Source organism: Ailuropoda melanoleuca, chromosome 10 (assembly GCF_002007445.2).
Source record: "Ailuropoda melanoleuca isolate Jingjing chromosome 10, ASM200744v2, whole genome shotgun sequence".
NCBI lineage: Eukaryota > Metazoa > Chordata > Mammalia > Carnivora > Ursidae > Ailuropoda > Ailuropoda melanoleuca.
In genome coordinates, this window is record NC_048227.1 from 63126911 (window position 1) to 63146855 (window position 19945).

The 19945-nt window shown below is 40.0% G+C and overlaps 1 protein-coding gene across 3 annotated transcripts in view; it reads right to left on the bottom strand.

Moving 5' to 3' along the window:
- The window catches only part of HS3ST5 (heparan sulfate-glucosamine 3-sulfotransferase 5), a 280197-nt gene that overhangs the window by 53863 nt on the left and 206389 nt on the right, over nucleotides 1-19945 (bottom strand). The gene's annotated exons all lie outside the window — the stretch shown is intronic.

Below are 19945 nucleotides of genomic sequence, written 5' to 3' on the forward strand. Positions count from 1 at the left end.
CAAAGGTAAAATTGTCTCTACTTGTAGACAACATGATTATGGAGACTGACGGAATCTATAAAAACGCTACCAGAATAAGTGAATTTACTGAGGTTGCAGAATATAAGTTCAATACATAAAAATCCATTATATTTCTATATACTAGCAGTGATCAATGTGTGATTCAATTCCATTGCAATAGCATACACGTATGGAATATTTAGGAAATAAATTTGATAAAAGATATGCAAACCTGTAAACCAAAAATTATAAAACATTGCTAAGGGAAATTAAAGAAGACCCAGTAACGAACGGGGATATATATTCATGGGTTGGAAAACCCAATATTGTCAAGCTGCCAATTCTCCTTAAATTAATTCAACACAATCCCAATCAAAATCTCAATATGCTTTCTTTGGGGATAGAAATTGCCAAGAGGATTCTAAAATTCATATGGAAATTCACTCACTTACAATAATCAAAGCAAGTTTGAAAAATGAGGACAAAGTTAGAGGACTAATTCTACCTGATTTCAAAACTTATAAAGCTATATTAACTAACTATATATAACTATGTTGCTGTACAGTATGGCACTGGTATAAAGATGGACATATAGATCAATGGAACAGAGAGTCCAGAAATAAACTCATATTCTTGGATAATTACTTTTTGACCAAGGTACAAGGCAATTTAGTGGAGAAATGATCATCTTTTCTTTCTTTCTTTCTTTCTTTCTTTTTTTTAAAGGTTGTATTTATTTATTTGACAGACAGAGAAAGCACAAGCAGGGGGAGCAGCAGGCAGAGGAGAGGAAAAGCAGGCTTCCTGCTGAGCAAAGAGCCTGATGTGGGGCTCCATCCCAGGACCCTGGGATCATGACCTGAGCCGAAGGAAGACGCTTAACGGACTGAGCCACCCAGGTACCCCAAGAAATGATCATCTTTTCAATAAGTGGCACTATGCAAAGAAGAACTTGGATCCATATCCTGCACCATATACAAATACCAACTCAAAACATCCTGGACCTAATGTACCACTTCAAATTATAAAATTTATAGACAAAAACATAGGAGAAAATCTTTGGGTTCCACCTATATAAAACTCTAGAAAATGAACTCTAATCTATATGACAGAAAGCACATCAGTGTTTGCCTGGGGGAAGGAGGAGTAGCAAAAAGAGTAGGAGGTTATATAGATATAATAGGTATATAGATATAAAGGAGGGTAGATAAGATAGGCAGACAGACAGACAGACAGATAGGTGGGTAGATAGTCCAGGTCCAACCAGGAGAGGGAAATAAGACAGTAAGTCAAACAGAGACAGTTCAATACACAGTATTATTAAGTGTATCAGCAGACTGGAGTAACCAGGGGTGGCTAGCAAGAGGTAAAGAGAACTCTATGGGAATAGCAGATCTAAGGAGCAACGATCGCCCTGTACGCTGAGATCGAGTATCGGTGGAAAGCCCCAGTGCCACCTCCCCTCCTCCCAAGGTTGAGGTATAGACCTTGTTGGAGAGGGTGCAGCTTTTGCTCACTGGATAACAAAGAAAGCAGCTGTGTGCAGCGCTGGGGCAACCTGACCGAGATCCATCCTCTGGGGTGCCTGGGGAGCTGTTCATGGGAAGTGACTCACTGGAGGCATTCAACTAAGAATGTGCCCGAGGGAGCGCTCGCCGGGGCTGGGCACTGCAAGCCTGGCCCAGAGCACGTTAACAGAAGCAAAACCCTTTCCTCCTGTGATAGCTCTCTAGCACCCTCTACCGACGAAGCGAAACAAGGTACCAGCTGCAAAAATGGCCCAGGTCCATTTTCATGGAGCACGCAGAAAGATGCATTTGGAGCTGAGAGGCAGTAAATCAATAATGGCGCAAAGAGATTACAAAGAAGCATGAGGAAATTGTGTGTGCGTGTGTGTGTGTGGGGTGACAGATATGTTCCTTATCTTGATTGTGGTGATGGGTTCACAGGTACATACATATGGCAAAGCTAATCAAATTGTACATTACACTATGAGCAGTTTATTGTATGTCAATTAGACATCAAGAAAGCTATCAAACAATGTATACAGCATTACTCTACTTCTCTTCGAATAGGAGTAACCTTTGCACCCATGAGAAGTTTAAGTGGAAGGTATTTGTTTGTATGTATTTATTATTTTTTCACAGCAAGAGACAAAAAATCGCTATTAAGGGTCCCTTGCTTCACTCGGAGTGAAATTCTCTCGATCCGCTCCGATTTGAGTTCGGGAGCCAATTTTGACTGAGAAAACTCACCCCCACTTGCCTGTCCAGTGGGGCCAGGGATTAAGCAAATCTCCTTTGCAAAAATTCAGGGCCAGCCTTCACCGAGACTTGGTTCTCCTGAGCACCTACAGTCTGGCTGCAGCACAGCCCCTGCCCCCCATCCCTCCCCAGCCGGGTCTTGCTTCCTGGTGTGACCAGATATCCTTGGACCCTTGAAGCTCCCCCTCTCCTGGAGGATGGTGTTCACCGCTGCTGCTTGTTCCAGGATTTAGAACACAGACTGAGTTACAGCAGTGCTTGCTACCTTTGCAGCCTTAGAAAGTACTGACTGCCCCTCCCCTCACTGCCTGTCTCCTGGTTAAAGAGCAATTCTGCATTAATTTAATTTTATTTAGTGACTACTATATGCAGGTATTGTGTTAGTTATTAAGGCTAAAACAATGAATAATACAGACACAGTCTTTGCCCTGATGGAGCTTACATTTAGTAGAAACTGTACAGAGTTTGAGCAGAAGTCTCTCTTGACATGTCCTGTCATTCCTCAAACATGAATTATCTTCAGCTTGAGGGCAGGGACTCAGAAATGGTGCACTATAGTGATGGCATGTCCATAGACACCATCTACATACAGAACATTCACCTTTTTGGATGACCTTTTGCTAGGTGAGTGCTCACTGAGGGGTTGGGTTGTTTTCCCCTTAGTCTACTCTAAATTAATCAGTCTAAAGTAATTAATTGTTTATGAAATATATGACTGTGGCCTAGGGTCCATATATTGTTTTATTTCCCCTGACACTTCACCCACCGCCATCACTAAATGAATCTCGAGCTAGTGGCTGGGGTAGGCGAGGGTGCCATGGGGAGTTCAGGCATGCTTCAGTTCTTCCTTAAATCAAAAAATAAAATATGCTTTTGACCATGACGCTGTGCCCACGGCCAGGCTGGTTCTGCAGGGATGTGGTCTAATTTGTCCTTATAGATGTTAAATTATTAAATGTTTAAAACTAGTCAGCAGAGACCATTTGACTTGAGAATAGCGGTACTAACCCCAGGCCAAAAGCAAGTCCGAGAAGAGCGGTGTGTGGGTCTTACAGTCAAAGAAGTCTCTGTGGAAAAGCTGGGCTTCGCAAGATGTTCTGAAAATTAAGAAGCTGAAACGAGGAAGGACGGATGTANCAGGCATGCTTCAGTTCTTCCTTAAATCAAAAAATAAAATATGCTTTTGACCATGACGCTGTGCCCACGGCCAGGCTGGTTCTGCAGGGATGTGGTCTAATTTGTCCTTATAGATGTTAAATTATTAAATGTTTAAAACTAGTCAGCAGAGACCATTTGACTTGAGAATAGCGGTACTAACCCCAGGCCAAAAGCAAGTCCGAGAAGAGCGGTGTGTGGGTCTTACAGTCAAAGAAGTCTCTGTGGAAAAGCTGGGCTTCGCAAGATGTTCTGAAAATTAAGAAGCTGAAACGAGGAAGGATGGATGTGAGAATGTGGACAAATGTGTGATGTGGGATGAGACATGTGAGGCTATTAGAAGTGTCACGGAAATAATCAGATGAATTTTTTAACACTGCAACTTGTATTTGCATATTCCATAATGTAGTGGCATTTATTATTTTAGCAACATACTTAAAAGATGTAGCTTCTAGTTAAAACAGCAATTTGTTTCTAAATTCTCTTCAAAAGGCACAAGGCAAATCCTTATTATCTAATATTATCGTAATCATTACATTTACTTAATTATTGACCTCAGAACACATAACGCGCCATTCCATTTATTCCCCAATTTTCTTCAGTAGCTTTTTCATCCAACTCAGATTCACCTCCAAATTATAGGGAACATACAGATCTGGCCTCCTGCATTCAGTAAACTGTCATTTTGTACTGCCTTGGAAAAAAGTATATGCAGAGACCTGGAAAAAAATTAATGATATTTTAATAATGTGACATGAAAACCACGCACGTCACAGACAATTTTGTACTGGTTTCAATAGAGCAGAACTAATTCAATGCTTTCTGGGCAGAGTACACCAGAGAGGAATCTTTCAATGAAGACTGCAACGAGATGACCCACATTTGTATTGCAAAATAAACCATGAAACAGTTTTAAGTTCAAAATAGAAACATCCTTAGCAATTTAGATACAGAATGTTCCCTTGGTACCACAGCAGGCATCTCAGATAACTCTGCCACACTTTAGTGGAAGCAGGTACAGAATAATATTCTAAGCCATTGACTAGTCCCCGAATAGAATGGCTACCGTCCTCATACAGAGCATTGGCCTTCTGCATGGCTATTCTGGTCTCTGATTCCCTGGGTGACAAATCCCTCTCCATGCATGGTTTTCCTATCCCCACCCACCTGAGGCTGGAAGAGGGGCTTCCTTCTCACAGGGCCAGGGGCCAGGGACAAAATGTGAAACTGGATTTACTTTTCAAAATGGATAAATGGCACTTATTCTTTTAAATAAAAAGCACCTTGGAACCTGACTGTCTCCTTGGGGCAATACTAGGTATCTGACTTATTCAGGGGGAAATGACTTGTGATGAGTTTGGGTCCTTCAGATTCAAAGCTCATCATTTGCCATTTCCAATAACCTGAAATCTCTGAAACTCGTTCTTAAATCTGCTGCTCTATGACCATCACTTCCTGTTCTTCCAGCGTACTGATTCCAGTTCTCTTCTCCAGAAATTTCCTGATCTCACTGAGATCCATCTTCCTGAATATTACTAGTTTGTTCCCTTCTAACCATCCTTTTGGAATCCCTACTCTCCACTTACAGCTTGGATTCAATGGTTCAGCCCTATAACCATTCCTTGAAAACACTCTTGTTTCTCACTCTCTTATCTTCTCTTTGTCATTCTTCACCTCGCAAAACTCCAACCAAGGTGTATGCTATGGATTGAATTGTGTCTCATATGTTGAAATCCTAACCTTGAACGCAACTGTATTTGGAGATGGGGCCTATAATGGGTAACTAAGGTTAAATGAGGGCACAAGGGTGGGGCCCTGATCCCATATAATTAGTATCCTTATAAGAAGAGACACCAGAGCGTATTACTCCCCATCCTCACATGTGAAAACACAGCAAGAAGGCAGTTGTCTACAAGCTAGGGAGTTCTCACCAGAAACAACCATGCTGGCACCCTGATCTCAGACTTCCAGCTTCCAGAACGGTGAGAAAATAAATTTCTATTGTTTAAGACACCTAGTTTATGATATTTTGTTATGGCAGCCAGGGCAGACAGATACAGTGTTAGGCAGAATAATGGCTCCACAAAGATGTCCACAGCCTAATCCCTGAAAGTGTGATATGTTAGGCCACATGGCAAAGGGGAATTAAAGTTGCAGGTGTAATTGATGTTGCTCATTAGTGGACTTTGAGATGGAAAGATTATCGTGCATTATCTGGTGGGCCCAAGGTAATCACACTGGAGGCAGAAGAGGGAGAAGCAGAGGGCCGGCAGCATGTGGCTGGCTTTGAGACTGAAGGGAGCAGGAAGACAAGAAATGTGCTCAGGCAGCTGGAAAAGGCAAAGCAATGGATTTTTCTGAGGGTCTCCAGAAAGAAATGCAGTCCTACTTACATTTTGAATTTAGCCTAGTGAGACTCATTTTTGAATTCTGACCTCTGGCAATATGTAACTTTGTGTTGTTTAAAGCCACTAGTTTGTGGTTTATTATATGTAAGTTTGTGGTATGTTATAGCAGCAATAGCAAACTAATACCCATGGTTAAATCCAAAAACTATCTACTTAGTCTATGCCAGAACCCACAGAGCTGACCACTGGAAAAATTACACAACCATGCTAACTGGCCTTGCTTCAAATATGACTATGGGGGCACCTGAGTGGCTCAGTCAGTTAAACATCCGACTCTTGATTTCAGCTCAGGTCATGATCTCAGGGGTGTGAGATCCAGCCCCATGTCAGGCTCCATTCTCAGCTTAGAGTCTGCCTGAGATTCTCTCCCCCACTTCCCCCCACCCCGCTAATGTGTTCTCTCTCTAAAATAAATAAACCTTAAAAAAACATGACTATATGTCAAAAGTGACCACTTGATATTTCCAGACAATCTGATTGCATTTTTCTATAAATCCACTTTTTCTCCAAGATGATTATTTCGTATCTTTTCTTTCCTCACATCTCAACTCTGTCTTTCTTCAATTTACTCTCCACTTGTGCTTATTTCCTCACAGGAAAAAAAATAATTATTAATAGTTGGGAGACAGAGCATCTTCCTACCATTTCCCTAACCGTCTTCTATTGCTACATGTGTGTTTTGTCTTCCACAAGTTGTACTGGATGAACCATCCGTGAGCCAATCAAAAACCAATCTCTTCCACTGATCCTGGATTCCAACCCTTTTAACTTCTCAGGGCCTCCTTAATGGCAGTGACACTCAGCAGCCCAGGCAAAACATGAAGAAGTTTTAATTCCACTTTCCCCCTCACACACCACCTCCAGATGTGTAAGTAATATCTGTGTGCCCTGAGCCCAGTGATGTCTCACATCCCTACTTCTGGAGTCTCGTCTCGTTCCCCTCTACCTCTCACCTGGACAGATGCAATAACCTCCCTGTCTTCATTTCCCACAGCACTATAGCCTTAATGATTTTTAAAAAGATCTTATTTATTTGAGAGACAGAGTGAGAGAGAGCCTGACCTGGGGGAGGGCAGAGGGAGAGGGAGAAGCAGACTCCCCGCTGAGCAGGGAGCCCGATGTGGGGCTCTGATCTCAGGGGCCCGAGATCATGACCTGAGTCAAGGGCAGATGCTTCACTGACTGAGCCACCCACTACCCCCGGTAGTTGTTTTTTAAAAAACTTCTACTGACCAGCTGTTTTGCTGCAGTTTCGACTCAGTCACAGGAAAATATATTCTTTCTGTGTTAAAATGAACACACCAACAACAAGAACCGAAAAAAGAGAAAGACTCATAAATATAGAAAACAAACTAGTGGTTGCTAGTGGAGGGAGGCAGTGACGGGGGGATCAGAGAAATAGGTGAAGGGGATTACGAGGTACAAACTTTCAGTTATAAAGTAAATAAATGATGCGATGAAAAGTACAGCATAGGGAATATAGTCAATAATATTGTAATAACTGTATGATGACAGTTGGTAGCTAGACACACCATGGTGAGCTTAATTGTTGAATCACTATACTGTACATCTAGAAATAACATATTAAATGCCACCTATACTTCAATTACAAAAAAAAGGTATGTGAAGGCAAAGGCCATTCATTCATTCAGCAAATCATCTTTGCTATTTCCCTTGTATGCTTTATAAATGCAAGGACATTGTCTACATGGTTCAGTATTGTTTCTCAGGTTAGCCAAAATGCCTGTCCCAAAGTCAAATGCATAAATGCTACATGTGAAATCTCAGTTATTGCCCATTGACAAACTATGAAGTTTGACCATCTAAGAGGATATGTTTTAATTTTTATGCTTTCCCAAATATTTCTCTCTCACATGAAAAATATATGAAAATAACACATGAATATCAGAGTGGTTAAAGAGTGTATTTATTTCCTTGAAGATAATTTATTTAAAATCCTGATTTTCTAAAGAGACTGGAAAAGTCTCCTATTGACACATTGAGAACAATGAACAATGATGTTTATTTGAAGATGGAGATGGAGTGTGTGCAGTCAGTATGTATAACATGAACCTGGCCATCTTCAATCCACTGGGTTGAATCACACTATTCTCTGAAAAAACTTAACCAGATCTTTTTTAGCTGGGTCTAGTTCTGCTGTTAGGAAAAGAGTAATGTCATATATCCGTCCTATCATTACAGCAGTGATAAGATGTTAACCTCTTATGGAAGGGGTAACCCACCAACTCTAAAACCCGATCCTTTCCCTTATACCACAATCCCTCTATAACTGCAAAAAGCATAATGTAAACTAGCTGTGATCTTTCCCCATGTTATCTAAAAAGTTCAAAGAGATGTGAAGTAAAATCTGAAGTTGAACTATTTGAAGGAAGTTGTCTCTTTTTATTTTTTGAAATTCTGTTCAGCATTGAAGCAGGCTTCTGTGATTGAAGGTGGTAAATGATGGATAGGGTTCAATAGAGCTCTGTGGTGAAGGGTAAGTATTTTAGTGTGCCCGTGACCTGATCCAAAGGCTATTTCTAGCAGTTTGTCATCTAGTACAGAGAAGGTTAGTGAGGTCATGTTGATATACGATCTTTCACGCTCTGAACATATCATTGCAGTTGAACTGGCCCCGTAATCCTCATCAACATTGAGCAGTTATCTTTGATACTAAAGAATAAAATAAAACAACTGCTTTGTTTTATCCCAAACTCTAATATAAAGAAAAGTCAAAGCTTAAAGTTTAAAGTATTCAGTTAGAGAAATTTAGAGCATTTTTATTTTTACCCATAGAAGTAAAGATAGCTTTGGCATTCTCAGAAGAAAACCAAATAAGATCACATGGATGGGATGGCTGGTGGGAAGTGTCTGAACGTTAACATCACCATGATAAATATTTAGTTCTAGTAGAGAACGAGATTACATTAAAGATGTTCTAGCATCTTAGCATACATTCCAAAAGGAATAGAGTTCTCTAAAGAAAGAAAATGCCAAAGAGATGGGAAGGCACTGTGGGATGACAGAAAAAACTGCCAGCCAAGTTAATTAGAAAAGCTGAGTTCTAGCTTCTGATTTGCTCTGGTACGACGTAAACGACATTCAGAAAAGGCCATACATAACCTCTTTTCACCGAGTCATTTCTTGCTTGTATTTCACGAACCACCTCCTTGAATGTTTCTGAGTCAGTCGAAAGACCTACTACGAGGTCCCCAAATCCATCTCTTCCACAGATCTTTCTAATTTGGTCAGATCATCAGTGGCTCCAACAGCATTAAGAAGAAAGTTAATAATTTTTAGCAGGCTATATCTGGGCTTTCAAGGTCCAACCTGTGCTTACCTCTTTGGCCCATTTCCCTCCACTTCCCATCTCCTTCCCCATCCTCTTACCATGCTGAGCCATTTGAGCTTCTGTTCTTTTACTAGAGCTCCATTTCCTCCACCATTGATCCAAGTAACTCACACTTTATGAAATTAAGTTATGGCTTAATTCACCATAACGGCTGCCTTTTCTAAGAAGTTTTCTTGACCTTTGCTTCTGGGTTTGGTACCATCCTTTGTTCTATTATAGCACTTACTATAGTATAAGAATCCATTTACTTATCTTTTCTCCCCCTGCCTCCACCTGTTAAATGAAAACTTGTTGGAAAATGGTATTAAATAAATGCATAATTAATGAATGAAAATCAACTCTTCTTTTGCTATTAATTTTGGGGGGAGGGTTGGAGAATGCAGTTTAGTCACTGGCTGATACCATCATTAAGAAATCAAGTCACCATTTTTTATTGGGAACTAAAAATATCTCTCCCTTCCCATTCTGGTTGAATGTTCTGGTGAAGAATAGCTGATTAATTTATCTCACTAGAATAGGAAAATTAGTCTTGAAGAAATGGTTAGTTTTTTAACTTCCTAAGCAAAAGAATCTTAAATTTGGCTTCAAATAATTAGTTCCTTTCTGTTTCTTTAATCAGTTCCCTTCTTTCCTACTCTATGTTGGTTCCAGCTGATCATGGTTTAAAGCTGAGTGTCACCTCTCTCTGCCAGAAAACACAGAGGCAGCCTAGAACAATGGAACAAAAGATTACTCTGTGCAGAATCAGAAAATCTGGGATTGAGCTTGTCATTTCTTAGTATGGCAGCCTTGGCAACATACTGAATTCTCTAGACCTTTGTCTCCCTCCTCTACTATAAATTAGGATGATGCCCACCTTACAGAGTAATAGTAAGGCCCAAAGAAGATAATACATGCTGTGAATGCACTTTGCAAAGAGTTAAATGCTAAATAAATACGTCATTACTCTAACTCCAAACCCAAAGCATCAGAATTATTTATAACCAGCTCTCCAATCCAACTTTTTCCTAGAGTTACTACACTGGGCAAAAAAGGACTAATTTGAATTTTATCTCCTCTGCCAAGTGGTTAGGAGAGAAACCAGAAAAATGCCTAAAGAAAGGAGGAAGATCAGATCAGTACATCAAGCAGCCCAGATATAATCCACAACATAGATAAATGAGTCTGCTTAATTGGGAATTCAGGAAGAGACATCTCTGCCTTATAGAAATACCCCTTGCTTCAGACATTTCTCTCTGGCCATTCTCCTCGAGGAGGGGCACTGTTGGGAATCCAGAGTACATTAAATGTCTACAGTGTCTCAAATTCTGAAAAATGCCTTTGCTATCAATTCTATGTATTATGCCTCACAAGGACCTAGAGGAGTATGCTAATATTTTCCTTGGACCAGAAAAGGAAGACAGCTAGCAACTAAGTGATTTGCCTCAAGTCACAGAGGGAATTAAAGCTGACGTTAACATTCGCAGGGCCTTCTCTTGGTAGCAAGGGGGACTCCTTTATTCCTCTAGTTGTGGGTTTTCTGCGCATGACCAGATTTACCAGTCTTTAGTCAGGGGATTTTGTGATACTGTTGAGGGTTTGATGGGGCAAGTATACAATTCTTGCTGGCTTAGCCATTCCCACATGTCACAGGAGGTAGGCACAATTTTCAGTGGAAAAATGATACAGAAAGAAACTGATCTATAGTTAGGCAGGAAATACAAAGAAGAAACAGGACTGCAACTCTGTGTTTTGTTTTAAGAGTTTGATGTCTCTCTAGCAGACCCATGATTCTCAAACTATTGATTTCTTAAGGATGAGAATGAGCTGTATTAAAAACAATCTGTATATAATAAGACAATTACACGGGGTTACTACCATTATTTACCATTATCTTGACTGCTAGTTTCCATTTTTCTATTCAAGAAAAATTTCCTATTCTGGTTAATAAATTAAGTGAACTTGAGATTTTAAAATGTGGAAGTAAATATGAACTCTAGCGGGCAGGGAAAGACTCAGAATCAGAATGAATTGGTAGAAAGTCATATGTCTCAGGTTTTAATCTCTTCACCAGTTATTTCTGGTTTTTCCTTTAGACAGGTGGTAGGAGAGTATTGCCCATCCACTGTTAAGACAGGCATGGTACAGAGCTCACTCAGGCTATTGAAATACGAGCGGAAATGACAGACCCACTCTACAGGTGAAAGCTTTAAGAACTTGTGTGCCACAGGTCTTTTTCCCTCTGCCATCGTGCCTCATGTTTGACTGTATTCCAGATAGTAGCTGGTCTGTTTGCCTGGTACTAAACTGAGGCCAAATGGGACAGAAGAGCACCCAACCCATGGTGGGTTACAAGGGAAAAAAAAATTTTTTTTAAACCATTTAGATTTGTGAGTTGTTTATAATGAAAAGATAATATATACTGTCTTATTCAAAAGGAACAGATACACTAAAGGGAATAAGAGATTAACAAAGCACATGAAAAGGTATGCAATGAATGGGTACCCACAGACTGAAAAGGGAAGGTAGAATGTAAAGTGTCTGAAGGAAGATAGAGGGAGCAGTGGAAAAGTGACTTCGTAGGGATGCATCAGCCAAGTGTTGTCCTAACACAGATGGTGAAACTGGCACGGTGGTCAGACCACCACTGGGAGACTTTATCCATTTGATCTATGTTAAAAATGTTGTTCTGATAAAATGACAGAATCTGACAGATTCTTGACTTATCCAGAAAATAAAGTCATCTTTCAAAAGCAGCACTGTGGGATTTTCAAAACCTGGGGAGGCGGTCAGGGGAATTGTAAATGGGACTTAAATTGGCTCAGTAAGGAGCCACTTAATGTTAGGAAGTAACGAGAAACATGGGAGATGACAAAGCAACCCTAAGAGGGAACACTGGGCGTCAAAAATGTACTCCAGCTTGTAGAGGAGTGAATCCAAAAGATTTGGAAAAAAAGACATTTATGATACTGAAATCATAACATTTAAAAGGGACTGGAAATCTCGCAGGATCCAGTATGTTACATTATGATAAAGTCACAAATAATTCTAGTGACGAACCCTCAGTCCTTGAGGGATACTATATTGTTCCATTAATTTAGTCAACAAATGTTTATTGAGTAACTACTAGGAGTTAGAAATTGTGCTAAAATGATGAGGGTCCAAAGAGGTTACAGCTCCTGCCCTCGAAGGGCTTGCAGTATATAGTCAAAAAAACAGACAATAAACCAATAAGCCCCCAGCTATCATTCATTCAATACTTAGTATTTGTTAATGATTATGACATGGTCTTTATATAACTTTTTTCCCCTAAGTTTTTACAAACTTACTGTGTAGGGGTTATTCACTGAAGCTCACAGAGATGAAATAATTTGGCCTTATTATATTCATACAATAATTGACTAAACTGGGACTTGAAATCAATTTTCTGTGATTTCAACATTAGTGTTCTTTCAACCCTAATGCCTTTTATATCTAATCTTAAGATTATGCAATTTTTAAAAAGATTTTATTTATTTATTTCAGAGAGAGAGCGAGCAAGAAGGGGGAGGGGCAGATGGAGAGGGCGAGAGAGAGAATCTCAAGCAGACTTATGCCAAGAACAGTGCCCAATGCAGTGCTGGATCTCAGGACCCTGAAATCATGACCTGAGCCAAAACCAAGAGTTGATGCTTAACCAACGAAGCTACCCAGGTGCCCCAAGATTATGTGATTTTTTAAAATGTTTTTGAAATGTTAGTGTGTCTGTATGTGTGTGTGCATGCAAGCTTTAAATGGACAATGGATTTGTTGAACAGGAAAAAAAAACCAACTACCTTTTTATGTGATTACATTTTGGTTATTTTTTTCAGTTCAACTGGAAGATGGTTTTAGAAACTCCTGGGACATTAATGATTTATAAGCCATACTTTGAGAATCTTTTTAGTCAGTCACATGCAAAAATGCTAAGTTACTTTTCAGCAAAGAGTCTAGAAATCATATTTTATACAGAAGAAAGGATATTCTTAGATAAAGTAATAAAATCTTCTCTAAAAAGACAAGCAGTGATCAAACTGGCTTTACAAATCTATAGCTGGAGGTCATAATTCTCTTCTATGAGTGATTAGTTCTTTTTGTTTGGGACCTGAATTCTAAGAATTAAAAAGGGAGGTCTTAATATTTTTTTTTTCCCCAGGAGTCCCAGTAATATACACCTATAATTGGAGGGAAATTTGGCATCAGAGACTACAACTCACCATTTAGTACAAGCCAAACAGCTAAATTGATTTTAACATTCTGGAAGAAAAATCGCACCTTTGGTGCTGAATCGCTTCCCTATGAGTATTGAGCCAAATATTAATGTATATTTGAAAGGAAACAAAAAGCATTCAAACTCTAATGGACCTCAGGCTTATAAATTGGAATTCAGTCGCTTTAAATTAAGTTGGATTTCTTGAAGCAAAACTACTCTTATTATTTTTGTATTACTGCTCTGACCAACAGTTTATATGCCACATAACAATGTTCTAAGTTCTTCAGATGTAAAAGAAATGGAAACATCTATGCTGGAGGCTTCTGTGGTAATGCTCACTCCCGAGAACACAGACACACACAGCAGAGTGCCCATTTCTTAAGACTTGTGAAGACATGTGACAGTCCACTCAGATGTGTAAGCTGGTGCATCAAGGACAAATTTATTGCATGTTAAGTTTTGACAAATTTTTGTTGCTCTTTTGAAAATTTAAAAGTAATACATGTTCATTGCATAAAAATTAAGAATTCCAGATAAACAAAAAAATGTAATCCAGTTACTGAACAAAACCCATTAATAATCTCTTGGCTTATAGCTTCCTAAATTCTTTGCTTCGTAGGTGAACTAAATTATCTTTTTATAAAAAAATACAATACTAATTATTTATTACCTTATTTTTTCACTTAGTAACATGATGAAAGAATATTTACAAATTATTTTATGTAGTGCATAATTACCCTTTTTTAAAAAATCCCACTGGATTCGAATACTAAGGTTGGCTCCAATACTGGGTTATTATAATACCATTTCTTAAAGATATTTGTCAGAGTCTTTGGAAAAAAATTGTTTATTTTTAAGAAGTTGTTATTATTTATTTATTTAATTATCTGTACATTTGTTTCTGTTTAGCATATGTTAAAAATAGCGTTTTGAAGGTAGGAATGCAGTTATGGGCAATGATTAAGAAGTTACTGCTAGATCTTAGTCTGACAGCTTATCCTACCTTCTACCCACTGGAAGTCCTGTCCCAGGCCCAGCCTGAGAGCTAGATGCTAGGGATTGCTGTCTTCTCTGCCCTTGCCTCCCCTCCTAATGGACCTGGGGTTCTTCCCTGGCCCAGCCCAGACACCAACCCCTGTCCTTGGGGATGAACCTGGTTTGTGTAATGTTGAAGGAAAGGTCCAGCTGGGATCTTCTGCCACTCTGCTTAGCCAGCCTTGCTACTGACCATTTCCAGAGTGTATGAATGAGCTCCTGGAGTCATGCCTTGACTGCCTGGATCCCTCAGGAGTTACCCTGGCAGGATACTTGCCATCCTTTAAGGCTGACTTTTGGGGCTGCGCTTAATTTCACCGTTTCACATCAACATTCTTTCTTTCATCCATCACACAATTTAGTGAGTCCCTACTTTTTGGAAGATTGTCTGGGCCTGGGGATAGAGTTGTAAATAACACAATCTCTACCTTCATGGAATGGGTCTATGTTTCAGAAGTTCTGGGGAATTATGAGAAGAGAGGGAGACAGAGAAACAGAGACAGAGAGAGAGCAAACACATTTATTGCATCCGGTTGGGAAATCTTCTCTGGAATTCATCTTCAACAGGGTGGTAGATTATGTTTAGTTTGTAATGATTGTGGCATCAGCTATTTCTGATATCTTTAGCCCTATGTGCTTTATTTCTATGATTTTCCCTTTAAACTCATGAAAATCCTTGTTAACATAAGCTTGGAAAAAAATAAATCACCTAGGATATTGAAACTATACTTTGGCTAACATATGTTACAAATATATTACCATACAGCCAACTGGGCGTCTCCTACCTACACATCCCCCACCTTTGGAAGACTGTGTGTTGAACAGAAAAGTGTGGGGCACAGAGACAAAGAAACAGGGATGACTCATGGGTCATATTATCATCCTTTACACAAGATTACAACATTTGGTCCATCAAACTCCCAATCTGCAGATAGCTATTTTTAGAAATTAAATCATTAAGCAGGTGAAAACAACTTTTTTCCTATTTCAGTGTTGAGTGTATACAGCATTTTTTTCTAACACTGTGTAAACTCACAATTGTAAATTGAAAGAGATCTAAGAAATACTCTAGCCCAAGACTTTCACTGTGGAAACGAGGAAACCCAGCCACGGTTAAATGGCTTGAGCTTCCATCATTTCAGAGTTAGGGTATCCAAAGGCAATTAAAAGTTTGCCTAAAAAAAGTGAACAGAGCAAGGTCTATACCCAAGAGAAAAATTCCTCAAAAAATGTCAAAGAAATGAAAATAAAGATTAATTAATAGTCGTCCAATTAAATCAAATCCACATTCTTTAGCTTGACACTCAAGGTCCATTTCCTGTTTCTACCAACACAAGTTTTTCTCTCCAGCCAAATCAATTTTTGAACACAATTAACATTTTACCACAAGCACGTAGACACATCATACCATTCAGTGGCCTAATCCATGGCCTTGCCCTTCTTCACAACTAGCTCAGAAATCCAGCCCTCCTTTTCCCTAGACAAATGGGTCTTTCTTTAGCCATGGATCCTGGCTCACATGTACTCTGTAAGGGACACATTTACTTGCAAGTACAAAATGTTACTTTAGAAATGTAATAACTCTTTGCATATGTTGACATTTGATGTCTCCAAATGCTTTGTCCCCCCTCTCAAATTTTCTTACAACTTGCTAGAATGCACCAGGGAGAATTTGTTGCTGCGGTCTGGATTTCTTTTTTGAGCTATACACAAGGATACCAGCTGCCTCCCTTCTGCTCTTTACATGGTCACCATCACATCCACTCTCTAAGGTGGAGGTCAAAGCTGGCCTTAACATCTCCCTCCCATCCAGAGGAAGCTTGCCACAAATAGCTTCCTTCCCTGGCTTCAAGTCACCACCAGAAGGCCTTCTGAACTCCCCAGCTTTGATTTTTTCCAATTGCTGTCCCTGCTTTTTTGTCCGGTTCTCCCTATGACTGGGTTTGCCACTGTGGACCTAATACTTCAGACTCCTGTCCTTCTTGGTGCTACCCAGGAGTTTTAGGGCTACTATCCCTTTCAATTCCAGCTCTGAATTGTACAGAACAGGACAGACTGTCTCCAGCCTGGAGGGAACAAGGAACCTGGGAATGCAGGTTACACCAAAAATTCATCTCAGATGAGGCTGTATCCCCTGGGGTTGACTTAACAATTTCTTACAGTCCTTACTCTGTAGGCTTTTCAAGTAACCAAACCCAGCCCCTGTGCCCACCCACATAGGAGGCTAAAAGAATGGATTAGGTTGTCTTTTTTTTGTTTTTATTTTCCTATATCAGGCTGATATTTTGATTTAGGTAAATGAGCCTTGGAAAGGTTTTGGCTTATACTTTTCTACTCCTATGACTCAGTTGTTTGGTAAGCAAATTTGCCCAAGATCAGCCTTTAAAAAAATCTAATGGTAGCAGCTGATGAAAATAAATCCGATAATGGCAAAAAGAACAACACGGAGGATTTAAGTTTATCATCCTTCTTTTTTGGTACATTTGAAACAGTGTAACTGAAATGTGTCTCCTCTTTCGGAACACAAAGACAAAGGAACTATGTTATTAACAATAAACTATCGATTTTCAGATTTACATTGTTTCGGGTCATTTAGTGTATTTCTCTCCAGCAACTTGCTTGATGGTAAGGAAAATGTTCTATAAAATGAGCAAGTAAGATGCAATATTTCAAAGTGTGGTCCATGGGGTGATTCTAGCTGTGTGGTGTAAGCAATTTGCTGGGGTGGCTGCTTTTGCTAGAAATTTCTTAAGAGAGGCAGCTGAGATATAGGTTTATTTATCTCAGATTGGCATTAAAGTCAGTCCGGGGAAAGTAAATAAAAGGTAATTGAGTTTTCTCTGGAAGATATGATATTCTACTGAAATATGTAGAATGGAATATGGTCAATAAGTTAAATGATTTTATTTTTCTTTTTTTACAAATAAAACACTACTGAAGTTGAAATATCTTTAGAAATAATTAGTATTTTAGCTTTCCTAGCATCATATATCAAGAGAAATCTAACATGTCCCTTTCAAATAAGAATAGTACATACCATTTGAAAACGTCACGTTTTTCAGTAGAAATTCCCTTGCCAATGCCTGTAATTTTAAAGGTGCATTCTAAAGGTCATTTAAAAACGTTTGAGTGTTCTGAGAAAATCAGCTCTAAAATTTAGGGCAATATATCAAAAATAGTTTTCAACACCTAAAACTTGATTTTAGTTTGGCAAAAAAAAAAATGAATCATTAAATTTTAGAAAAGCAGTTTTCTCTCACTTCATGCAAGTTGTTAAATATTTGGCAAGATCAGAAGACACTCTGTTTCTGGCACCATCTAGATCACAGGGGATTCTAAAGAAATTAGTCATTAGGGTAGAATTTTATTTCAATAACGGAGCCTTGTATCCCATATTCCCGTTGAAGGGACGGACACAATCAACGGCATACGTGGGACCTAAATTGAACTCCGGATTCACTGCTTCGCATGGTACGTGGAGAACAGTTAGGGGAAGTAAAGCTGGAACGACTGCCCGGCGTCTCAAATGCATCAACTTGATGATTAGCTGACTCCCCTTTCCTGCTGACTTCCTGTCAACACACGATTGCCTAGTTGGTATTGTCTGACTCGCTCCAAAAGGCAGAAATAGGCAAATTACCCAGGCGTGCCTTTCAAGTACAATGCGTGCCGCACGGAGGCCGCCGGGCACCGCCATGCGGAAGCAGGAAACAGAGCCCTCAGAGCCCTCAGAGCCCTCTCAGCAACGTACCGACAGGAGGCCATTACAACAACCCAGCTCTGAGGTACAATTCCACCGAAGAAGCTTTAATCAAAGAGCAGCATGAATCTTATATTCTTGTTCCTTCTTCACCGCGATTAATATCACCAGTTCCTTAGGGCACTTGGTAAGAGAGAACATTGCAAAAGCACTCCCTGGATAGATACATCCAGAAAAAAAGTGCCCAATACACATTCTGTGCAAGGAATTGAATGTGGAAGGAGAGGTTTTCAAAAAAAGCGACAGGAAAAGAAAACAGAGGGGTNCAGTTCCTTAGGGCACTTGGTAAGAGAGAACATTGCAAAAGCACTCCCTGGATAGATACATCCAGAAAAAAAAGTGCCCAATACACATTCTGAGCAAGGAATTGAGTGTGGAGGGAGAGGTTTTCAAAAAAAGCGACAGGAAAAGAAAACAGAGGGGACTTTATAAGTTTTTCAGAGCAAATCATTCGTAAGTAGTAATTCGAGGCAGCCCTAGACACACTTTGGCAAAAGGTCCAACTGGCTCCTTTCTCCGGCTCCTTGCCTCGAGCGCTCCTGTCTCTCTCATGCTCAGTGTCTCCTCAGCTGAGGTGCTGGTAAGAGGCAGTGAACTCTAGCGATGAAAGGGGCCCTCTATACAGCCATGCGGTCTTGGGATGAACGCTCTAGTTCCCTGCTGGGGAACAGTCTTCTCATCTGCAATATTGGGATGAGAATAGGGACCCTCCCTGAATCATTCCGAGCATGCAGTGAGGTATCTAATGAGCTCAGAGCGGGGGGAGTGGTACAGGTTCAATAACTGGCAGTTGCTTTTATGATTTTGAATGGATTCTTACCCGGTGAACTGGATGTGACTGCAGCTCTCCCAGGGCATTTCACTCGAAAAGGCATTTCCAGAGGACTCAAGGATGCCCATTTACTTGAGGAATTTCAAGCATCCCGATAGGCCGGTGGGCTGGCTAACTTTTGTCAGGGAGCCTGCCTGGTGCCCCTCAGATACACACGCAGGCAGCTGTGAGCTCTGAACCTGGATCAGAAGAATTAGGTTCAGGTGACAGTTCTGCCACTTGCCAGTTGTGTGACCTTGGGCACATCACAACTTAATCCTTCCCAACAGAGCCTTGCTCTTTGGTAAGGTGGGGATCATGATCTATCACAGGGTTTATTTAGAGGATTTCATGACACAAGGCATGAAAATCAGTGCTGTCAGTGGTGAGTGCTACACAGCTGTAAATTATTACCACAGTCCAGTCTGGGTTCCTGCCATGGAGCATGCCCTAAGAGTGACAGAAATTTCTTAACATCGAGACACATAATAATCCGACTGGCTAAAGAGAAAAAAAAAAACCCAAATCCCACATGTTCTAGCATTCATCTGGTTAGCAGAATTTGAGAGCCATCAAAATTGTCTGGGGAAACAACTAAGACATAAGCAACTAAACGCATGAATCTCAAAGCATTACGGTAAATGAAAGAAGTCAGGCACACAAGTGTACGTCGATGGATGAAGAGATAGCAAACTGTGATTTACACATGCAGTGGAATATCGTTCACCGTAAAAAGGAAGGAAATTCTGACACACGCTACAACATGGATAAACCTGGGAGACATGATGTTAAGTGAAATAAGTCAGTCATAAAAGGACAAATAGTGTATAATTCCATCATATGAAGTACCTAGAGTAGTCAAATTCATAGAGACAGAAAGTAAATGGTGTTTGCCAGGGATTAGAGAGAGGGGAAAAATGGGGAGTTAGTGTTTAATGGGCACCGAGTTT